The 23,610-nt window shown below is 40.1% G+C and overlaps 1 long non-coding RNA gene across 1 annotated transcript in view; it reads right to left on the minus strand.

The window, feature by feature from the left end:
• Window positions 1-15,521, minus strand: part of LOC140712104 (uncharacterized) — a 36,009-nt gene extending 20,488 nt beyond the window's left edge. Inside the window, exons 1-2 of the long non-coding RNA XR_012093554.1 lie at window positions 15,098-15,521; window positions 13,964-14,173 (exon numbers count right to left, since the gene is read on the minus strand). This is a non-coding gene — a long non-coding RNA (uncharacterized lncRNA). The remainder of the gene's footprint in view (window positions 1-13,963; window positions 14,174-15,097) is intronic.
• Window positions 15,522-23,610: the final 8,089 nt, after the last annotated feature.

The following is a 23,610-nucleotide window of genomic DNA, read 5'->3' on the forward strand; positions in this document are numbered from 1 at the left end:
AGGGTCCTGACTGTTAGAAGGAAAACTAACAAACAGAAAGGACATCCACACCAAAACCCCATCTGTACGTCACCATCATCAAAGACCAAAGGTAGATGAAACCACAAAAATGGGGAGAACCAGAGCAGAAAAGCTGAAAATTCAAAAATCAGAGTGCCTCTTCTCCTTCAAAGGAATGCAGCTCCTCACAAGCAACGGAACAAAGCTGGACAGAGAATGACTTTGATGAGCTGACAGAAGTAGGCTTCAGATGATCGGTAGTAACAAACTTCTCTGAGCTAAAGGAGGATGTTCGAACCCATCACAAAGAAGCTAAAAACCTTGAAAAAAGATTAGATAAATGGCTAACTAGAATAAATAGCATAAAGAAGACATTAAATGACCTGATGGAGCTGAAAACCATGGCACGAGAACTACGTGACAAATGCACAAGCTTCAGTAGCCGATTTGATCAAGTGGAAGAAAGGGTATCAGTGATTGAAGACCAAATGAATGAAATGAAGTGAGAAGAGAAGTTTAGAGAGAAAAAGAGTAAGAAGAAATGAACAAAGCCTCCAAGAAATATGGGACTATGTGAAAAGACCAAATCTACGTCTGATTGGTGTACCTGAAAGGGATGGGGAGAATGGAACCAACTTGGAAAACACTCTTCAGGATATTACTGGAGAACTTCCCTAACCTAGCAAGGCAGGCCAACATTCAAATTCAGGGAATACCAAGAATGCCACAAAGATAGTCCTTGAGAAGAGCAACTCCAAGACACATAATTGTCAGATTCACCAAAGATGAAATGAAGGAAAAAATGTTAAGGGCAGCCAGAGAGAAAGGTCGGGTTATCCACAAAGGGAAGCCCATCAGACTAACAGCGGATCTCTCAGCAGAAACTCTACCAGCCAGAAGATAGTAGGGGCCAATATTCAATATTCTTAAAGAAAAGAATTTTAAACCCAGAATTTCATATCCAGCCAAACTAAGCTTCATAAGTGAAGGAGAAATAAAATCCTTTACAGACAAGCAAATGCTGAGAGATTTTGTCACCACCAGGTCTGCCTTACAAGAACTCCTGAAGGAAGCACTAAACATGGAAAGGAAAAACCAGTACCAGACACTGCAAAAACATGCCAAATTGTAAAGACCATCGATGCTAGGAAGAAACTGCATCAACTAACGAGCAAAATAACCAGCTAACATCATAATGACAGGATCAACTTCACACATAACAATATTACCCTTAAATATAAATGGGCTAAATGCTCCAATTAAAAGACACAGACTGGCAAATTGGATCAAGAGTCAAGACCCATCCGTGTGTTGTATTCAGTAGACGCATCTCATGTGCAAAGAAACACATAGGCTCAAAATAAAGGGATGCAGGTAGATCTACCAAGCAAATGGAAAACAAAACAAAACAAAAAAAGAGGGGTCACAATCCTAGTCTCTGATAAAACAGACTTTAAACCAACAAAGATTAAAAGAGGCAAAGAAGGCCATTATATAACGGTAAAGGGATCAATTCAACAAGAAGAGCTAACTAGCTTAAATATATATGCACCCAATACAGGAGCACCCAGATTCACAAAGCAAGTCCTTAGAGACCTACAAAGAGACTTAGACTCCCACACAATAATAATGGGAGACTTTAACACCCCACTGTCAACATTAGACAGATCAACGAGACAGAAACTTAACAAGGATATCCAAGACTTGAACTCAACTCTGCACCAAGCGGACCTAATAGACATCTACAGAACTCTCCACCCCAAATCAATAGAAAATACATTCTTCTCAGTACCACATCGCACTTATTCCAAAATTGACCACATAATTGGAAGTAAAGCACTGCTCAGCAAATATAAAAGAACAGAAATCACAACAAACTGTCTCTCAGACCACAGTGCAATCAAATTAGAACTCCAGATTAAGAAACTCATGCAAAACCACACAACTACATGGAAGCTGAACATACTGCTCCTGAGTAACTACTAGGTGCATAACGAAATGAAGGCAGAAATAAAGAAGTTCTTTGAAACCAATGAGAACAAAGACATAATGTACCAGAATCTCTGGGACACATTTAAAGCCGTGTGTAGAGGGAAATTTATAGCACTAAATGCCCACAAGAGAAAGCAGGAAAGATCTAAAATTGACACCCTAACATCACAATTAAAAGAACTAGAGAAGCAAGAGCAAACACATTCAAAAGCTAGTAAAAGGCAAGAAATAACTAAGATCAGAGCAGAACTGAAGGAAATAGAGACACAAAAAAACCCTTCAAAACATCAATGAATCCAGGAGCTGTTTTTTTGGAAAAATTAACAAAATTGATAGACCGCTAGCAAGACTAATAAAGAAGAAAAGAGAGAAGAATCAAATAACCCGATAAAAATGATAAAGGGGATATCAGCACCGATCTCCCAGAAATGCAAACTACCATCAGAGAATACAAAAACACCTCTCTGCAAATAAACTAGAAAATCTAGCAGAAATGGATAAATTCCTGGACATATATACCCTCCTAGGACTAAAGCAGGAAGATGTTGAATCCCTGAATAGACCAATAACAGGCTCTGAAATTGAGGCAACAATTAATAGCCTACCAACCAAAAAAAGTCCAGGACCAGACGGATTCACAGCCGAATTCTGCCAGAGGTACAAAGAGGAACTGGTACCATTCCTTCGGAAACTATTCCAATCAATAGAAAAAGAGGGAATCCTCCCTAACTCATTTTATGAGGCCAGCATCATCCTGATACCAAAGCCTGGCAGAGACACACACAAAAAAGAGAATTTTACACCAATATCCCTGATGAACATCGATGCAAAAATCCTCAATAAAATAGTGGCAAACCGAATCCAGCAGCACCTCAAAAAGCTAATCCACCACTATCAAGTTGGCTTCATCCCTGGGATGCAAGGCTGCTTCAACATATGCAAATCAATAAATGTAATCCATCATATAAACAGAATCAAATCCGCACAACTACATGGAAACTGAACAACTTGCTCCTGAATGACTACTGGGTAAATAACAAAATGAAGGCAGAAATAAAGATGTTCTTTGAAACTAATGAGAACAAAGACACAATGTACCAGAATCTCTGGGACACATTTAAAGCAGTGTGTAGAGGGATAGTTACAGCACTAAATGCCCACAAGAGAAAGCAGGAAACACCTAAAATTGACACCCTAACATCACAATTAAAAGAACTAGAGAAGCAAGAGCAAACTAATTCAAAAGCTAGCAGAAGGCAAAAAATAACTAAGATCAGAGCAGAACTGAAGGAGACAGAGACACAATAACCCTTCAAAAAATCAATGAATGCAGGAGCTGGTTTTTTGAAATGATCAACAAAATTAATAGATTGCTAGCAAGACTAATAAAGAAGAAAAGAGAGAAGAATCAAATAGATGCAATAAAAATGATAAAGGGGATATCACCACCAATCCCACAGAAATACAAACTACCACCAGAGAATACTATAAACACCTTTACGCATATAAATTAGAAAATATGGAAGAAATGGATACATTCCTGGACACATACACCCTCCCAAGACTAAACTAGGAAGAAGCTGAATCTCTGAATAGATCAATAAAAGGCTCTGAAATTGAGGCAATAATTAATAGCCTACTAACCAAAAAAAAATCCAGGACCAGAGAATTCACAGCGAATTCTACCAGAGGTACAAAGAGGAGCTGGTAGCATTCCTTTTGAAACTATTCCAATCAATAGAAAAAGAGGGAATCCTCCCTAACTCATTTGATGAGGTCAGCATCATCCTGATACCAAAACCTGGCAGAGGCACAACAAAAAAAGAGAATTTTAGACCGATATCCCTGATGAACATTAATGTGAAAATCCTCAATAAAATACTAGCAGACTGAATCCAGCAGCACATCAAAAAGCTTATCCACCATGATCAAGTCGGCTTCATCCCTGGGATGCAAGGCTACTTCAACATATGCAAATCAATAAACATAATCCATCAAATAAACAGAAACAATGACAAAAACCACATGATTATCTCAATAGATGCAGAAAAGGCCTTCGACAAAATTCAACAGCCCTTCATGCTAAAAACTCTCAATAAGCTAGGTATTGATGGGACGTATCTCAAAATAGTAAGAGTTATTTATGACAAACCCACAGCCAATATAATACTGAATGGGAAAAAACTAGAAGCATTCCCTTTGAAAACTGGCACGAGACAGGGATGCCCTCTTGCACCACTCCTATTCAACATAGTGTTGGAAGTTCTGGCTAGGACATCAGGCAGGAGAAAGAAATAAAGGGTATTCAATTAGGAAAAGAGGAAGTCAAATTGTCCCTGTTTGCAGATGACATGATTGTTTATTTAGAAAACCCCATCATCTCAGCCCAAAATCTCCTTAAGCTGATAAGCAACTTCAGTAAAGTCTCAGGATACAAAATCAACATGCGAAAATCACAAGCATTCCTATACACCAATAAAAGACAAACAGAGAGCCAAATCATGAGTGAACTCCCATTCACAATTGCTTCAAAGAGCATAAAATACCTAGGAATCCAACTTACAAGGGACGTGAAGGGCCTCTTCAAGGAGAACTACAAACCACTGCCCAAAGAAATAAAAGGACACAAACAAATGGAAGAACATACCATGCTCATGGATAGGAAGAATCAATATTGTGAAAATGGTCATACTGCCCAAGGTAATTTATAGATTCAATGCCATACCCATCAAGCTACCAATGACTTTCTTCACAGAATTGGAAAAAACTACTTTAAAGTTCATATGGAACCAAAAAAGAGCCTGCATTGCCAAGACAATCCTAAGCCAAAAGAACAAAGCTGGAGGAGTCACGCTACTTGACTTCAAACTATACTATAAGGTGACAGTAACCAAAACAGCATGGTACTGGGTACCAAAACAGAGATATAGACCAATGGAACAGAACAGAGCCCTCAGAAATAATACCACACATCTACAACCATCTGACCTTTGACAAACCTGACAAAAACAAGAACTGGGGAAAGGATTCCCTATTTAATAAATGGTACTGGGAAAACTGGCTAGGCATATATAGAATGCTGAAACTGGATCCCTTCCTTACACCTAATACAAAAATTCATTCAAGATGGATTAAAGATGCAAATGTTAGACCTAAAACCATAAAAACCCTAGAAGAAAACCTAGGCAATACCATTCAGGACACAGGCATGGCCAAGGACTTCATGACTAAAACACCAAAAGCAATGGCAACAAAAGCCAAAGTAGACAAATGGAATCTAATTGAACTAAAGAGTTTCTGCACAGCAAAAGAAACCGCCATCAGAATGAACAGGCAACAGACAGAACCACAGAAAACTTTTACAATCTACACATCTGACAAAGGGCTAATATCCAGAATCTACAAAGAACTCAAACAAATTTACAAGAAAAAAATCAAACAACCCCATCAAAAAGTGGGAAAAGGATATGAACAGACACTTCTCAAAAGAAGAGTTATGCAGCCAACAGACACATGAAAAAACAGTCATCACTGGCCATCAGAGAAATGCAAATCAAAACCACAACGAGATACCATCTCACACCAGTTAGAAGGGCAATCATTAAAAAGTCAGGAAACAACAGGTGCTGGAGAGGATGTGGAGAAACAGGAATGCTTTTACACTGTTGGTGGGACTGTAAACTAGTTCAATTATTGTGGAAGACAGTGTAGTGATTTCTCAAGGATCTAGAACTAGAAATACCATTTGACATAGCCATCCCATTACAGGGTATATACCCAAAGGATTATAAATCATGCTGCTATACAGACATGCACACATATGTTTACTGCGGTACTATTCACAATAGCAAAAACTTGGAACCAACCCAAATGTCCATCAATGATAGACTGGATTAAGAAAATGTGGCACATATACACCATGGAATACTATGTAGCCATAAAAAAGGATGAGTTCATATCCTTTGCAGGGACATGGATGAAGCTGGAAACCATCACTGTGAGCAAACTATCAAAAGGACGGAAAACCATACACTGTATGTTCTCACTCATAGGTGGGAATTGAACAATGAGAACACTTGGACACAGGGTGGGGAACATCACACACTGGGGTGTGTCGTGGGGTAGGGTTAGCGGGGAGGGATAGCATTAGGAGATATACCTAATGTAAATGACGAGTTAATGGGTGCAGCACACCAACATGGCACATGTATACCTATGTAACAAACCTGCATGTTGTGCACATGTACCCTAGAACTTAAAGTATGATAATAAATAAAATAAAATAAAATAAAATTCTAACTTTAGTTATGAAGTGAATTGACATTTTATGCACACCTGTTGGTGGGTAATCTGCAGCCAGGTTAGTCAAATGAAGGAATTCTTAACGTGGTGATCTTGTAAAATGCACCATTGATAAATCATCTCTAGTTACACAAAAATAAAGATTGTTCAATCTTGGCAGAAATCAAGGCCTGGCGGAAATATTGTACCAATAGTTAGTTCTCTGTGGCACAAATCAGAATTGCCAACTCAACTTTGGCAAGACCTATCTCCCTTGAGCTCCACCTTTGGAGGTTAAGGAGTGAGGTCCAAGCCCTCATATGTTTAGAAACATACACAGGTATTTCTGATGCCCATGAGAGGTGGAGAGCTGCTGCCTTACACTTTATACACATTCACTTAGCCTTGTTGTGGATCATGATCTCGCTCTGTCACTCAGGCTGGAGTGCAGTGGCATGATCTTGGCTTACTGCAACCTCTGCCTTCCAGGTTCAAGCAATTCTCATGTCTCAGCCTCCCAAGTAGTTGGGATTACAGGGGCAAGCCACCACACCAGGCTAATTTTTATACTTTTAGTAGAGATGGGATTTCGCCATGTTGGCCAGGCTGGTCTCGAACTCCTGACCTCAAGTGATCCACCCACCTCGGCCTCCCAAAGTGCTGGGATTACAGGTGTGAGCCACCATGACTGGCCATCATCTGCCCTCTATTTTCAGGAGCAACTTCAGAGATGACATATTACTACCTCGAATTGAGAGAACCACAGAGAATGAGGGGTCGCATTCAAGGAGTTTGTAAGTCTGAATGTTCTTAGCCTTTATTGATAGCTGAATCAGCAGACCTGAGTAGACTTCTCTCACACTGTCATGCTTTCCTACTTAGAAGTACCCGTGGCCTGCTCACCTGTGACTCTACTGACCTCAGGACCTCACTGGTCAAGGCATGTAGAGACCCTGGTAGGAGCCTTGGTAATGGTGAAATGATCCTATCGTTACACTATTTATGGAGCAACAACCTTATACAGAGAATGAGCTGCTTGGCTTTTTCTCCCAGTGCCCAGGATGCTGCTGATGCGGCCGTGTAATAGCATAATTTTGGGTGTCCTCAAGGACAGAACTTCCCCTTGGAATAATGGAAATTAGAACAATGTACTTCACAGGGGAATAAATATTAATGACTGCTATGACTTTCCTTAAGGAAGAAGAAAATATGCCATTGTTGGTTCCCTCTCGCATCATTTCCATAATTTGCTTTTGTACTGTGAATTTAGAGGAAATGAGTGATGCTGGTGTTTTGTTTCACTTGTTTGTTTGATGCTGGGGTTTTATGTGTTGTACACTTTTTACCCCTTACATTGTGTCATTCAAATGCAACAAACCTGCAGTAAAAGTCCTTTATTGGCATCTTCATTCAGATGAAAAATAAAATAAAATAGGAAAGATTTGTAAATGGTACAGTTGTATAGGGGCATTTACCATGAATAGAGCTTGTAGGACTGGAAATTGCTCTGTGTGAGTCAGAGAGTAAGTGGTGGGTGAATGTGAAGGCCTAGGACATTACTATACACTACTGTAGACTTGTAAACACTGCACACTTAGGCTACACTGAATTTATATAATAAAGGCTATCTTCAATAATAAATTAACCTTAACTTACTGGAACTTTTTGATTTTATAAACTTTTAAATTTTTTAACTTTTGAGTTATTTTGTAATCACTTAGCTTAAAATACAAGCACATTGTACAATTGTACAAAAATATTTTCTTTCTATTATTAGTATTCCACAAAGTTTTTCTATTTTTAAATTTTTAAATATTTTTCTTTTTGCTTTTTAATTGTTTTGTTGTTAAAAACTAAGACACAGACACACACATCAACCTAGGCCTGCACAGGATAAGGATCAATATCACTGCTTCCCACTGTCACATCTTGCCCCACTGGAAAATCTTCTGAGATGACATGCATGGAGCTGTCACCTCCTATAATAACAATACTTTCTTCTGGAATACCTCCTGAAGGACCTGCCTGAGATTGCTTTACAGTTAACTTTTCTTTAATAAGTAGAAGAACTACACTCTAAAATAATGATACAAAATATAGTTAGCAAACACATAAACCAGTGACATAGTCATTTATTATCATGTATTATGTACTGTACATAATTGTATGTGCTATACTTTTATGTAACTGGCAGTACAGCCAGTTTGTTAACACCAGCATCACCACAAACAGGAGTAATGAATCATGCTATGACATTATGATGGCAATGTCACTAGGTGATAGGAATTCCTCAGCTCCATTCTAATCTTATGTGGAACCACCATCATACAGGCAGTCCATCACTGACCAAAACATCACTATGTGTTGCATCACTGTATATCTTTATGATAATTTCAAATTTCAAATGCCAAATATTATTAATAATGATATGACTATGAAAGTTTTCTTTTCTTTTTTAGTTATTTTTGCCCTTCAATTATATTCCACCAAGGATTTACAGATTGTGGCTTTTTTTTTTTTTTTTTGAGACGTAGTCTCACTCTGTCGCCCAGTCTGGAGTACAGTGGCACAATCTAGGCTCACTGCAACATCCGCCCCTCCAGGTTTAAGCAATTCTCTGTCTCAGCCTCCGGAGTGGCTGGGATTACAGGCATGTGCCACCACACCCGGCTAATTTTTTGCATTTTTAGTAGAGACGGGGTTTCACCATTTTGACCAGGCTGGTCTTGAACTCCTGACCTCGTGATCCACCTGCCTCAGCCTCCCAAAGTGCTGGGATTACAGGCGTGAGCCATCGTGCCCAGCCTTTTTTTTTTTTTTTTTTTGAGATGGAGTCTCACTCTTGCCAGGCTGGAGGGCAGTGGTGCAATCTCAGCTCACTGTAACCTCTGCCTCCTGGGTTCAAGCGATTCTCCTGCTTCAGCCTCCTAAGTAGCTGGGATTACAGGTTGGCGCCACCACACCCAACTAATTTTTTTGTGTTTTTGGTAGAAACGGGGTTTCACTGTGTTAACCAGTATGGTCTCGATCTCCTGACCTCGTGATCTGCCTGCATTTTTTAAGTCATTTGAAATAATTCGTTTCTGTATCACAAGCTTGATTAACAGGTTGATTTACTTTTTTATTTTAGTTTCTATTTATTTTAGTTTTATTTCTATTTTAGTTTCTATTTAGATTCTTTTACAAAATGACTTTCACTTTATAAGTAGGTAAAATACTTCCAGGGTTCAAAGTCAAATCCACAAAACATGGTATATTCAGAGAAGTCTAGCTTCCATCCTGTTTTCTCTACCTTTTTTCCCCTCTGCCCTCTATGTAACTGTAAAATATTTTTTTGTTTATCCTTCCATTATTTATTTTATGATCAAACATGTATATGTTCATATCCCTCACCTTTTAAAAATAAATGATAACATACAATACATATTTTTCTCTACTCAACTTTTTTCACTTAACAATATATCCTGGAAGAAGTCAAATTGTCCCTGTTTGCAGACGACATGATTGTATATTTAGAAAACCCCATTGTCTCAGCCCAAAATCTCCTTAAGCTGATAAGCAACTTCAGCAAAGTCTCAGGATACAAAATTAATGTGCAAAAATCACAAGCATTCTTATACACCAGTGACAGTCAAACAGAGAGCCAAATCAGGAATGAACTTCCATTCACAATTGCTTCAAAGAGAATAAAATACCTAGGAATCCAACTTACAAGGGATGTAAAGGACCTCTTCAAGGAGAACTACAAACCACTGCTCAGTGAAATAAAAGAGGACACAAACAAATGGAAGAACATACCATGCTCATGGATAGGAAGAATCAATATCGTGAAAATGGCCATACTGCCCAAGGTTATTTATAGATTCAATGCCATCCCCATCAAGCTACCAATGAGCTTCTTCACAGAATTGGAAAAAACTGCTTTAAAGTTCATATGGAACCAAAAAAGAGCCCGCATCTCCAAGACAATCCTAAGTCAAAAGAACAAAGCTGGAGGCATCACGCTACCTGACTTCAAACTATACTACAAGGCTACAGTAACCAAAACAGCATGGTACTGGTACCAAAACAGAGATATAGACCAATGGAACAGAACAGAGTCCTCAGAAATAATACCACACATCTACAGCCATCTGATCTTTGACAAACCTGAGAGAAACAAGAAATGGGGAAAGGATTCCCTATTTAATAAATGGTGCCGGGAAAATTGGCTAGCCATAAGTAGAAAGCTGAAACTGGATCCTTTCCTTACTCCTTATATGAAAATTAATTCAAGATGGATTAGAGACTTAAATGTTAGACCTAATACCATAAAAATCCTAGAGGAAAACCTAGGTAGTACCATTCAGGACATAGGCATGGGCAAAGACTTCATGTCTAAAACACCAAAAGCAACGGCAGCAAAAGCCAAAATTGACAAATGGGATCTCATTAAACTAAAGAGCTTCTGCACAGCAAAAGAAACTACCATCAGAGTGAACAGGCAACCTACAGAATGGGAGAACATTTTTGCAATCTACTCATCTGACAAAGGGCTAATATCCAGAACCTACAAAGAACTCAAACAAATTTACAAGAAAAAAACAAACAACCCCATCAAAAAGTGGGCAAAGGCTATGAACAGACATTTCTCAAAAGAAGACATTCATACAGCCAACAGACACATGAAAAAATGCTCATCATCACTGGCCATCAGAGAAATGCAAATCAAAACCACAATGAGATACCATCTCACACCAGTTAGAATGGCGATCATTCAAAAGTCAGGAAACAACAGGTGCTGGAGAGGATGTGGAGAAATAGGAACACTTTTACACTGTTGGTGGGATTGTAAACTAGTTCAACCATTATGGAAAACAGTATGACGATTCCTCAAGGATCTAGAACTAGATGTACCATATGACCCAGCTATCCCATTACTAGGTATATACCCAAAGGATTATAAATTATGCTGCTATAAAGACACATGCACACGTATGTTTATTGCAGCACTATTCACAATAGCAAAGACTTGGAATCAACCCAAATGTCCATCAGTGACAGATTGGATTAAGAAAATGTGGCACATATACACCATGGAATACTATGCAGCCATAAAAAAGGATGAGTCTGTGTCCTTTGTAGGGACATGGATGCAGCTGGAAACCATCATTCTTAGCAAACTATCGCAAGAACAGAAAACCAAACACCGCATGTTCTCACTCATAGGCGGGAACTGAACAATGAGATCACTTGGACTCGGGAAGGGGAACATCACACACCGGGGCCTATCATGGGGAGGGGGGAGGGGGGAAGGATTGCATTGGGAGTTATACCTGATGTAAATGACGAGTTGATGGGTGCAGCACACCAACATGGCACAAGTATACATATGTAGCAAACCTGCACGTTGTGCACATGTACCCTACAACTTGAAGTTTAATAATAATAAATAAATTAAAAAAAATATATATATATATATATATCCTGGCAATTACTCTCTGTAGCATATAGAAAACAGTCCTAACACTTTGTTATAGCTCCAAAGTACTCCATTGTGTTAATTCAGCTAGACCTCTAGGAACAGACAGTTGTGTTGTTTCCAGCCTCTGACAAAGCCAAGGTTTTTGAGAATGGAAGAATGACTAGCAGTGTTTAATGAATCTGAGCCATGCAATAGAATAAAGACAGAAAAGTATTTATTAGATTTGGCAATTCAAAGGTCAATGAAATTTTAACCAGGGAAAGACTGTATATATACAACCTACCCAGCAGTATGCAATGGCCCTGTCTTAGCAAGAATAGTTTCAATGGCATGAAGCAGACAGAAGTTGGATTTTAGTGGGTTATGGGATGAATGTGACTCACGAAAATGAAGACAGTGGGGGCATAAACTACTCTTTCTGGAAGTGTGAATGAGAAGAGAAAAAGAAAATGGATAAAACTAGATAAATATTTAGGAACAAGAAGGGTTTTATTTTTGTGGCTCTGTTTTGTGTATTTATAAGATGTGTGCATATGTGTATATTTTTAGGATGTTTACTGTTCGGGGGAAGGAGTCAATGGAGAGAAAGAGTTGAGACTACAGGAAAAGAAAGGTTGTTGCTGGTGAAGAAATTGTGCAATTCTTCATTCTTTGAAGAGAAGACTCCTGAGGTTATTGAGAGTATGGTTGAAAAATATAAAGGTGTCCACCCCCTAACATCATTCTCTGTTACATTACTCTGTTTTATTGTACTCATAGCTTAGATCTTGTGTTCCAGTGTTCATTGTTGCTCTCCTCAATTAAAATATCATTGCCAACTTAAAGTGGAAGCTTCTTGCTCATTGCAGTCATCCAGTGCTTAGAACTGTGCCCAGCACGCAGTAGGTACTCATTAAACATTAGCCAACTAAGTTAATATTGTTCTTTAACTGTCATCAGGACTTTCTATAGTAACGTTCCCATGTTTTTAATTTTGTCTCCTGTGATTTTACACAAAGCATTCCAACTTAGCCGTGGCTTTTGGGGACAATACAACCCATTTGAAATGGACACAATTTGAGCTTAAGCACCTTAAGAAGAAAACACAAACTTGGTTGGATGTGGTGGCCCACCTACATCTGAATCCCTCTGGGTTCTACCCAGCATTCTGGGAAGCCAAGGTTGGAGGATTGTTTGAGGCCAGGAGTTCAAGACCAGGAAGATCCTATATCCATTTAAAAAAAAAAAAAAAAGAGCAGATTGTGATGGCATGCACCTGCAGACCTAGAACTACTAGGGAGGCTGAAATGAGAGGATGGGCTCAAACTCAGGAGTTCGAGCCTGTAGTGAGATGTGATTGCACCACTTCACTCCAGCTTGGGAGACAGAGTAAGACCTCAAAATAAACAAACAAGAACAACTTCAGGAAGTCTTATTTAGGCAAAATGGAGCCTCCCTTGGTTAGCTGGGGGAAAAAGTGATCACTTTGTCTCAAATGGAAAAGCGCAACATTAGCCTGTCTTTTGAAAGATGAGGTAACTAAGGGTATAAACTGATACAGAGTGGAATAATCTTTTGGGAAACCAGAAGAAGGGCATTTTCTCATCAGAGAGAGACCTTTTGTGATCCACAGTTATTGCAAATAAATTGCAGCCTGTGGCTGTTCCACTATGGTAGTATCCGAGACTTTTTAATTTAGAGGTAAAATATTAGCAAGCAAATTTGGCCACAGATCTAAGGCCAAATCTTCCAATCCACGTTTTAGATAATAAAGATCATATTTAGACTTTTATCTCTCTGACTTCTGAGTTTTGTTTATTTGTTTTGTTTTTTTGGGACAGAGTCTGCCACCTTGGCTGGAGTGCCCTGGTGCAATGATAGCTCACTGTGGCCCTTAACTCCTGGGCTGAAGCAATCTTCCCGCCTTAGCCTCCCAAAGTGCTGGAATTACAGGCATGAGCCACTGTGCTGGGCCTGATTTTGGTCTTTATTTGGCTTCATACTTAGGAGAGCAAGCAGGTGTCATTTGTTGACCATCCTCGAAAAGCCCTCAATAGATAGTGTTCAAATATGTATAATTCAGCTGCATAGCCAAACCTTTCAGACTGATCAATATGGATCATTTTTTTATTAAAGAGATTCTTCATCATAGCTACTACAGTTGGATAACACTAAAGGAAGTCATACAAAGCGAGATTTTTCAAAGAAACATCTAAGGTACATGTTGCAACTCTAACTGATACATACCTTTGTTTCCTGTGCTTCTTTTTGTACATCCTAAACACTGTCTTGGAGGCAAGACCCCTTAAGTAGGTTCATGCTCACAAACCCTTGAGGCTTTCTTCTTAATTTCCAGCTCAGCTCCTAAAATCTTTCTTCTTATTGCCTTCTTTCAAACCAAAAGGAATGCATTCTTTGTCGTTGTCAATGTTGTGCTTTTAAGTACCTGTTTATATTCTAAAGAAAAGCGGAAAAGACCTTTTTAGGAAGTCTCATCCTTGAGAATGAAGAGACATTGACTCTTCCTTATAACCAGGAGGGGACAATATTCCACTTTACCCTTTTCTCAGGATTAAATTTGGGAAGAAAAATTATTGTAAGGTATTTTTTTCTACCTCAGTAAAATTATACCTTAGAAAAGCTAATGGTCTTAGCAACAGCTTGATATCACAATTGCTTCAAATATAAAATTAAGAAGCTATTTCTGAATATATCTGAATCTTTCTAGATCAGAATATTTTAAAATAAAACTTTTTAAATGTCTAGAACAGAAATTCACAATATTTTATCAATATTTTATGACTCTCCTAACTTACTACCAAGAAGCAACTTGTACATTCTCTGCAGAAAGAATAAAACTCAATAGAATAAAGAGAGGAGGATTATTAAAACACCAAGTATTTCAAAAGATTACTTACCTATGTGTTAATAAGTCTCAACCAGTAAAGTCAGAAATAAGTGGAAAATGTAGTAAGACCAAAAAAAAAAAAAAAAAAAAGCCTTCAGTAGCAGGGACTCCCAGTTACCTATCCAATATTCAGTGGTGTGCTGGTAAAAGTTTAGCAACTGCCTCTCCACAAAAGGAAGCAGGGCCTTAATGTTCAGTGTTTGACAATTTTTGCATGTAAATACTCCCACCATGGCCAGTTTCAGGCTAGCAATGTGTTTAATGATAAGCTTGCAAAAAATCTGAAAATGTCACCATCAGCTCTCACAGCCAGTACAAGACATTTGGAGCACAACACTGCATTCATCCTTTACCTTCTTTCTCACTTTGTCATTTAGTTGTCTGGGTTAAAAATAGTTTGCTTAGATTAAAAACCAAAAATGATATTTCCTAGCCATCTTTATAAATAGGAAAAGCCACATGAGAGTTCTCACCAAGGATGAGTTGGCAGATGTTCTGGTGGTGATGACAGCCTATCTCCCATGGTGGTAGGTGGTGTCTTCCTTAAAGGGGCTTCAGGCTTGGTCCATTCCTCTTTTCCTTGCCTGTTTATTTTTCCTGTCCAGAATAAAGAGGTGACTGGAGCTGCAGTGGCCATTTTATAATCAACAATGAGGGAGAGGCAAAGGGAATCACAGAGACCTTGGCCTAACACCTCTGAGTTGATTACTTGGGGTTTTTAAAATTTACCTGACACACGTTCAAACCCCTGGTTTGTGCCAGATATGGTCCTGAGCTGCCCTACTGAACTGTCCCTGAAATTCCTTTTTCTGGTCTCTTTCTACAAGTGATAAAGTAAATCCTATCTTGCTTAAGCTGCTGTTATTCAGGTTTTGTGTTAAATGTAGCCAGAGCCAATCTTTCAGCATGGAAAACCTTGCCAATGGATGAAGGCCTAGTGAAGGGAAATAACTTTTGAAAGCAAAATTGTTAAATAATTTTTTCTGGAAATCATGTGATCATTAAAACTTTAAAAAGGGACTAATCCACTAATTGAGTCTACCTAAAATACTTCACTTAAGTACAACACTATGAATGTCCAGTGAAAAGAATATTGGCTACATTTGCTGAACACATATATATGCCAGATACTTCATTAAGTACTTTAGACGTATTAGCATACTTGCTGTGTGACCTTGGCAAGTCACTTAACATGTTGGTGTTTCAGTTTCCTCATCTATAAAATGGAAATAGCATAGTATCTATCTCATAGGATTGATCTGAAGAAAAAAGGAGTTTATAACATATATGTAAGGTGCTCAAAACAATGTCTGGCAAATAGTAAACATAAGTGTTAGCTATTATTATCACTATTATTATTGTTTCTCACAAACCCTATTCAATAAACACTGATACTATCCACAGATAAGAAAGATGGCATCTACCTTGTATGGAGATTTGAGACTGAAAGAGATGATGCCTCTCAGCTCTTTAGTATTGTGACAGGTAAGTGCTCTGTCAACTCTAGCCATTATAAGTTTGATATGTAACAACACTTGAAAAAGGCTCTCATTTCAATTTTACTTTCTGGGGAACAGGTGGTTTTCATTACATGGATAAGTTCTTTAGTGGTGACTTCTGAGATTTCGGGACACCCATCACCTGAGCAGTGTACACTGTACCCAACGTGTAGTCTTTTATCCCTCACCCCCACCTCCACCTTTCCCCAACAAGTCCCCAAAGTCCATTGGATCGTTCTTACGTATTTGCATCCTCATAGCTTAGCTCCCACTTACAAGTGAGAGCATGCAACAATTGGTTTTGCATTCCTAAGTTATTTCACTTAGAATAATGGTCTCCACCTCCATCCAGGTTGCTGTGAATGGTGTTATTTTGTTCCTTTTTATGGCTGAGTAGTATACCATGGTATACTACTATATATGTGTGTGTGTGTGTGTGTGTGTGTGTGTGTGTGTGTGTGTATAAAAAACACTTTTTTTTTTTTTTTTGAGATGGAGTCTTGCTCTGTCACCCCGGCTGGAGTGCAGTGGTGTGATCTCAGCTCACTGGGCAACCTCTGCCTCCTGGGTTCAAGCAATTCTTCCACCTCAGCCTTCCGACTAGCTGGGATTACAGGTGGCCGCCACCATGCTTGGCTAATCTTTGTATTTTTAGTAGACACGGGGTTTCTCCATGTTGGGCAGGCTGATCTCAAACTCCTGACCTCAGGTGATCCACCCACCTCGGCCTCCCAAAGTGCTGGGATTACAGGGGTGAGCCACTACACCCAGCCCACATTATCTTTATCCACTTTTTGGTTGATGGACATTTAGGCTGGTTCCATATTTTTGTAATCACAAATTGTGCTGCTATAAACATGTATATGCAAGTATCTTGTTCACATAATGACTTCTTTTCCTCTGGGAAGATACCCAATAGTGGGGTTGCTGGATCAAATGGTAGTTCCACTTTTAGTTCTTTAAGGAATCTCCATACTGTTTTCCATAGTAGTTGTACTAGTTTACATTCCCACTAGCAGTGTAAAAGTGTTCCCTTTCACCACATCCATACCAACATCTATTATTTTTGATTTTTAAATTATGGCCATTCTTGCAGGAGTAACGTGGTATCTCATTGTGGTTTTAATTCGCATTTCCCTGATAATTAATGATGTTGAGCATTTTTTCATGTTTGTTGGTCATTTGTATATCTTCTTTTGAGAATTGTCTATTTATATTTACTTAACCCACTTTTTGATGGGATTATAATTATTATTATTGTTTGCTGATTTCTTTGAGTTCCTTGTAGATTCTGGATATTTGTCCTTTGTTGGAGGCATAGTTTGCAAATATTTTCTCCCACTGTGTGGGTTGTCTGTTTACTCTGCTTTTGTTAGGTGAATTTAGGAGCAACATTTGAACAATGGATATAAAATGATTGAATTAATAGAGATTAGATAAGTGAAGAGAATGCTGTCAGTCCATATCAGGAGTCCAGTAGCAGTAATATTCTCTGTGATGTTTTGGGGAATAAGGACATTGAAGTATTGAAGTTTCACGTGGCAGGAAAGTGAGTGAGAGAATAAATTATCCTCAAAGGTCTGTGTCTAAATGCTACAAATACTTCCTGACTTCACTGACAATGTAGCACAAGACAATAATTCCATTAAGCAAAGAGTATAGAATGCCCCATGTATTAGTCTTTTCTCACACTGCTGTAAAGAACTACTTGAGACTGGGTAATTTCTGAAGAAAAGAGGTTTAATTGACTCACAGTTCTGCAGGCTTAACAGGAAGCATGGCTAAGAGGTATCAGGAAACTTATAATCATGGTAGAAGGTGAAAGAAAAGCAAGCCACATCTTACCATGGTAGAGCAGGAGAGAGAGAGCCTATATATGCTACACTTTTAAACCATCACATCTCGTGTGAACTCACTCACTATTATGAGAACAACATGGGGGAAATCTGCCCCCATGATTCAATCACCTCCCACAAGGTCTCTCCCCTGACATGTGGGGATTACAATTCAACATGAGATTTGGGTGGGGACACAGAGCCAAACCATATCATTCTGCCCCGGCCCCTCCCAAATCTCATGTCCTTCTCACATTGCAAAATACAATTATCCCTTTTCAATAGTCCCCCAAAGTTTTAACTCATTCCAGCATTAACTCAAAAGCCCAAGTCCAAAGTCTCATCTGAGACAAGGCAAATCCCTTCTGCCTATAAGCCTGTAAAATAAAAAAACAAGTTAGTTACCTCCAAGATACAACGGGGATAGAGAAATTGTGTAAATACTCCCATTCCAAATGGGAGAAATGGGCCAAAACAAAGGGGCTATAGGTCCCCATGCAAGTTCAAAACCCAGCAGGGCAGTCATTAAATCTTAAAGCTCCAAAATAATTTCTTTTGACTCCATGTCTCACATCCAGGTCACATTGATGCAAGGGGTGGGCTTCCAAGGCCTTTGGCACCTCCTGTGGCTCTGCAACTCCAATGCCCCTGTGGCTCGGCAGTGTACAGCCCCCTTTGGCTGCATTCACAGGCTGGCATTGAGTGCCTGCAGCTTTTCCAGGTGCACAGTGCAAGCAGTTGGTGGATCTACCATTCTGGGGTCTGGAAGATGACAGCCCTCTTCTCACAACTCTACTAGGCAGCGCCCCAGTGGGGACTCCATGTGAGGGCTCCAATCCCACATTTCCCCTCTGTACTGCCCTAGTAGAGGCTCTCCATGAGAACTCCACCTCGGCAGCACACTTCTGCCTGGACATCCAGGCATTTCTGTACATTATCTGAAATCTAGGCAGTGGCTCGCAAAGCTCAGCTCTTGTCATCTATGCACCTGCAGGCCCAACATCACGTGGAAGCTGTCAAAGCTTGGGGCTTGCACCCTCTGAAGCAACAGCCCAAGCGGTACCTTGGCCCCTTTTAGACATGGCTGGAGCTGGAGGGGCTGGGTTGCAGGGCATCATGTCCCAAAGCTGCATAGAGCAGCAGGGCCCTGGGCATGGCCCGCAAAACCTTTTTTCCCTCATAGGCCTCCAGGCCTGTCATGGGAGGGGCTGCTGCAAAGGTCTCTTACATGCCCTGGAGATGTTTTCCCCATTGTCTTGGCTGTTAATATTTGGCTTTTTACTTATGCAAATTTCTACAGCCAGCTTGAATTTGTCCCCAGAAAAATGGCTCTTCTTTTCTTTTTCAACCACATGGTCAGGCTGCAAATTTTCTAAACTTTTATGCTCTGTTTCCCTTTTAAATATAAGTTCCAATTTCAGACCATCTCTTTGTGAACACATATGACTGTATGCTGTGAGGAGCAGCAGACCACATCTCCAGTGCTTTGCTGCTTAGAAATTTCTTCTGCCAGATACCTTAAATCATCTCTCTCAAGTTCAAAGTTCCACAGATCTCTACAGCAAGGGCACAATGCTATCAGTTTGTTGGCTAAAGAATAGCAAGAGTGACCTTTACTCTAGTTCCCAATAAGTTTCTCATTTCTATCTGAGATCAACTCAGCCTGGACTTCACTATCCATATCATTATTAGCATTTTGGTCAAAATCATTCAATAAGTCTCCATGAAGTTCCAAACTTTCCCACATCTTCCTGTCTTCTGTGTGCCAAATTGTTCCAACCTCTGCCCAGTAGCCAGTTCCAAAGTCGCTTCCACATTTTCAGGTATCTTTATAGTAATTCCTCACTTTCCTGGTACCAATTTTCTGTATTAGTCCATTCTTACACTGCTATAAAGAACTACCTGAGACTGGATAATTTATGAAGAAAAGAGGTTTAACTGACTCACAGTTCTGCAGACTAAACAGGAAGCAAGCCTAGGAGGCCTCAGGAAACTTACAATTATGGTGGAAGTTGAAGAGGAAACCAAGCATGTCTCATTATTGTGGAGCAGGAGAGAGAGAGTGAGGGGGTGAAATGCTATACTTTTAAACTATCACATCTCATGAGAACTCACTCACTATCACAAGAACAGCATAGGGGAAATCTGCCCCCCATGATCTAATCACCTCCCACCAGGTCACTCCCCTGACACATGGGGATTACAATTCAACATGAGATTTGGGTGGGGACACAGAGCCAAACCATATCACTCCACAAATTTAAGAAACTGGAAATACAAAGTTTTACTGTCATCATAATGTTTACCATAGAATTTTCACATGGAACTTTGTACTGTATAGGCTGTTACAAAACTCTTAGGAAAAGGGCTGACAACTTTTTATTAATTCCTACAATTTATAATTAGATCTGAATTTCAGACTTGGGGGCAATAATGAGAACAATTACTATGAAGTATGCTGTAATTAAGAAAAAATACCAATTTGTATTTGACCACAACAGTTGTATTAGAGATTTATTCTTTCAGCAAATATTTGAGGGTCTGCCATGACAGGTCTGTGCAAACTTTGGGCTTGGAGATGGGAACACAAACTAGATACAGCTCCCACCCACATAGTACTTAGAAGAGCAGTGGGGTTTTCTCACTGGATACTCAACAATTTGACTAAATACACTTATAATTACAGAGAGCTATAACTTCTTTGGAGCAAAGGGTGTGATGGGAGAATAAAGGATTCCAACAACAACATTTTTTTCAGAGACAGAGTCTTGCTCTTTGGCCCAGGCTGGAATACAGTGGCATCCTCACAACTCACTGCAGACTTGACCTTCCAGACTCAATCCATCCTCCCACCTTAGCCTCTTGAGTAACTGGGACTATAGGCGTGTACCACCACACCTGGCTAATTTTTTGTATATTTTGTAGAGATGGGGTTTCACCATGTTGCCCAGGCTGGTTTCAAACTCCTGACCCCCACCTTGGCCTCCCAAAGTGCTGGAATCACAGACATGAGCCACCATGCCGGGCCAGCATTCCTTTTAATATGAAAAATAACACACCAATGATCCTTGGCAGGCTCATTCCAGGAAAACTGAGTCACTTAAATTCCCTGAGGGAGCTGAACTATAAATCATTACATTTATTTTTCTATTAAGTAGAATCATCTCTTAAAACAGGTTTTTGGATTTACGTTTTGCCTATATAAAATTTGCAGCCAATTTTAGGAGCTTCTCTTATCTTAAGTGATTAGTAGCTGATTTTTTCCCCGATAAACTGATTACAAAACATAATTAATTTGCCTTCAGTTCCTCAATATCTCCTTTTCTGGAAGGATCTTGTCCTCCTCTCTACCTCAGCCATACACTATCTCTGGTCACACCCCTACATCTTGGCATTGCTCAAAACTGCCCCAGCATCATGATTTCAATTTCAAGTATCTCATTCCCAGACTGCTCCCCAGCTTTTGGGAAAGGCTCCCAACTTCAGTAACTCATGGACCCCACTGGGACCTTCGCTCGGTGGATCCTATCATCTTTCCAACATTTCACATTACTATACGTTTTCACCTTCCTCCTATCACAGACCCCCCCAGTCACTCCATTGCCTATACCTTCTGCTGTCTGATGCCCTTTCCTTCCATGACATACACCTGCAAAACCCCAGCCCTAGTTAAACTCAGCTCTGTCCCCTTAGGTTAACCGAGGCTGGAGAAAAACCCACAGCCATGCTGACTGGTCTTACTTTAAATTCATGGCCACTAGACTGGGCGTAGTGGCTAATGCCTGTAATCCCAGCACTTTGAGAGGCTGAGGCAGGTGGATCACCTGAGGTCAGGAGTTTGAGACCAGACTGGCCAACATGGTGAAACCCCATCTCTACTGAAAATACAAAAATTAACTGGGCATGCTGGTGCATGCCTGTAATCCCACTTACTAGGGAGGCTGAGGCAGGAGAATCACTTGAACCCGGGAGGCAGAGGTTGCAGTGAGCTGAGATCCTGATGGTGAGGCAAGATCATGACACTGCACTCCAGCCTGGGTGACTGAGCAAGACTCCGTCTCAGATAAATAAATAAAGTAATTAATTAATGGCCACTAACCTCAAATGGACACTTAATAGTAGCAATCCTACCACATTTCCAGAGTTCATTCGCTCTCAAACCTTCCTAGATGACTGTTAAATATCACTCCTCTCTTTTCCAACCTCCAGCATCTCTTCAATCCCACCATTCTCAGGAAGCAGGTTCCCTGGCAATTTCACCAAGATGAGAGTGTTGAGAAGAGACCATCCCCGTGTTCTCACCTCTGCAAGCAAGCACCAGCTTGTGTGCATCTGGGTACACATACTCTGCCTTCCCTCCAGTGACTAGCTTTTCCTACATCACTGCACTGCCCCCAACCCCGCCCCCCGGCTTTTCAGTGCATGCGTAAAGTAGACTCAGCTTCTAGGTCTTTACACTTGCTCTTCCTTCTGCTTGGGAGGTTGGGAACTCATCCCTCAAGACTGTGTACTGTGCTTCCTTCCCTTCCTTCAGGACCTCTTGCAGTGAGGTTTCCTCTGTCCCTTTAGAAATAGTCATCTCTCCCGTTCTCAATCCCTCTTCCCCTGTTTTTTTCCATCACTTGTACCACTGTCTAGCATATTTGTGTATTTATTTAATTAATTATTTATTTTTTGAGAGAGAGTCTCACTCTATCACCCAGGCTGTAGTGCAGTGGCACGATCTCAGCTCACTGCAACTTCTGCCTCCCGGGTTCAAGTAATTCTCCTGCCTCAGTCTCCCAAGTAGCTGGGACTACAGGCACACGCCACCATGCCCGGCCTTTTTTTTTTTTTTTTTAGTAGAGACAGGGTTTCACCATGCTGGCCAGGCTGGTTTTGAACTCCTGACCTCATAATCCACCGCCTTGGCCTCCCAAAGTGCTGGGATTACAGGTGTGAGCCACCATGTCCAGTCACGTATTTATTTATTTATTATCTGTCTTCCTTGATGAGGGCAGGGATTTTTTTCTGCTTGCCACCATATCCCCTGCTAGAACAGTGCTTCATTTACTCATTCATTCATTCAACAGATATTTAATATGCTCCTATTAAATACCAGGCACTGCTTACGCACTGAGATTATAGCAATGAACACAGTAGACCAAAAATCCTGCTCTTTTGGCTAAATAACATGGAGACATTTGAGTGGAGACTTGAGGGAGATGAAGGAGTGAGCCATGTGGACATCTGTGGGAAGAGCTGTCTAGGGGGTGCTATGGTTTGAATGCATCCCCCAAAGTTTATATATTGTAAACTTAATCCCCAATGCAGTAGTGTTGAGAGGTAAGAACTTTAAGAAGTGATGATGTCATGAGGGCTGTTAAATTTAGACTAAAGCTGCCTCCATATATATATATATATATATATATTTTTTTTTTTTGTGATAGAGTTTTGCTCTTGTTGCTCAGGCTGGAGTAAAATGGCACAATCTCAGCTCACTGCAGACTCCACTTCCCGGGTTCAACTGATTCTCCTGCCTCAGCCTCCTGAGAAGCTGGGATTACAGGCATGCGCCACCACGTCCAACTAATTTTGTATTTTTAGTAGAGACGGGGTTTCTCCATGTTGGTCAGGCTGGTCTCAAACTCTTGACCGCAGGTGATCCGCCCA

The sequence above is a fragment of the Chlorocebus sabaeus genome, chromosome 7 (assembly GCF_047675955.1).
Source record: "Chlorocebus sabaeus isolate Y175 chromosome 7, mChlSab1.0.hap1, whole genome shotgun sequence".
Classification (NCBI taxonomy): Eukaryota; Metazoa; Chordata; class Mammalia; order Primates; family Cercopithecidae; genus Chlorocebus; species Chlorocebus sabaeus.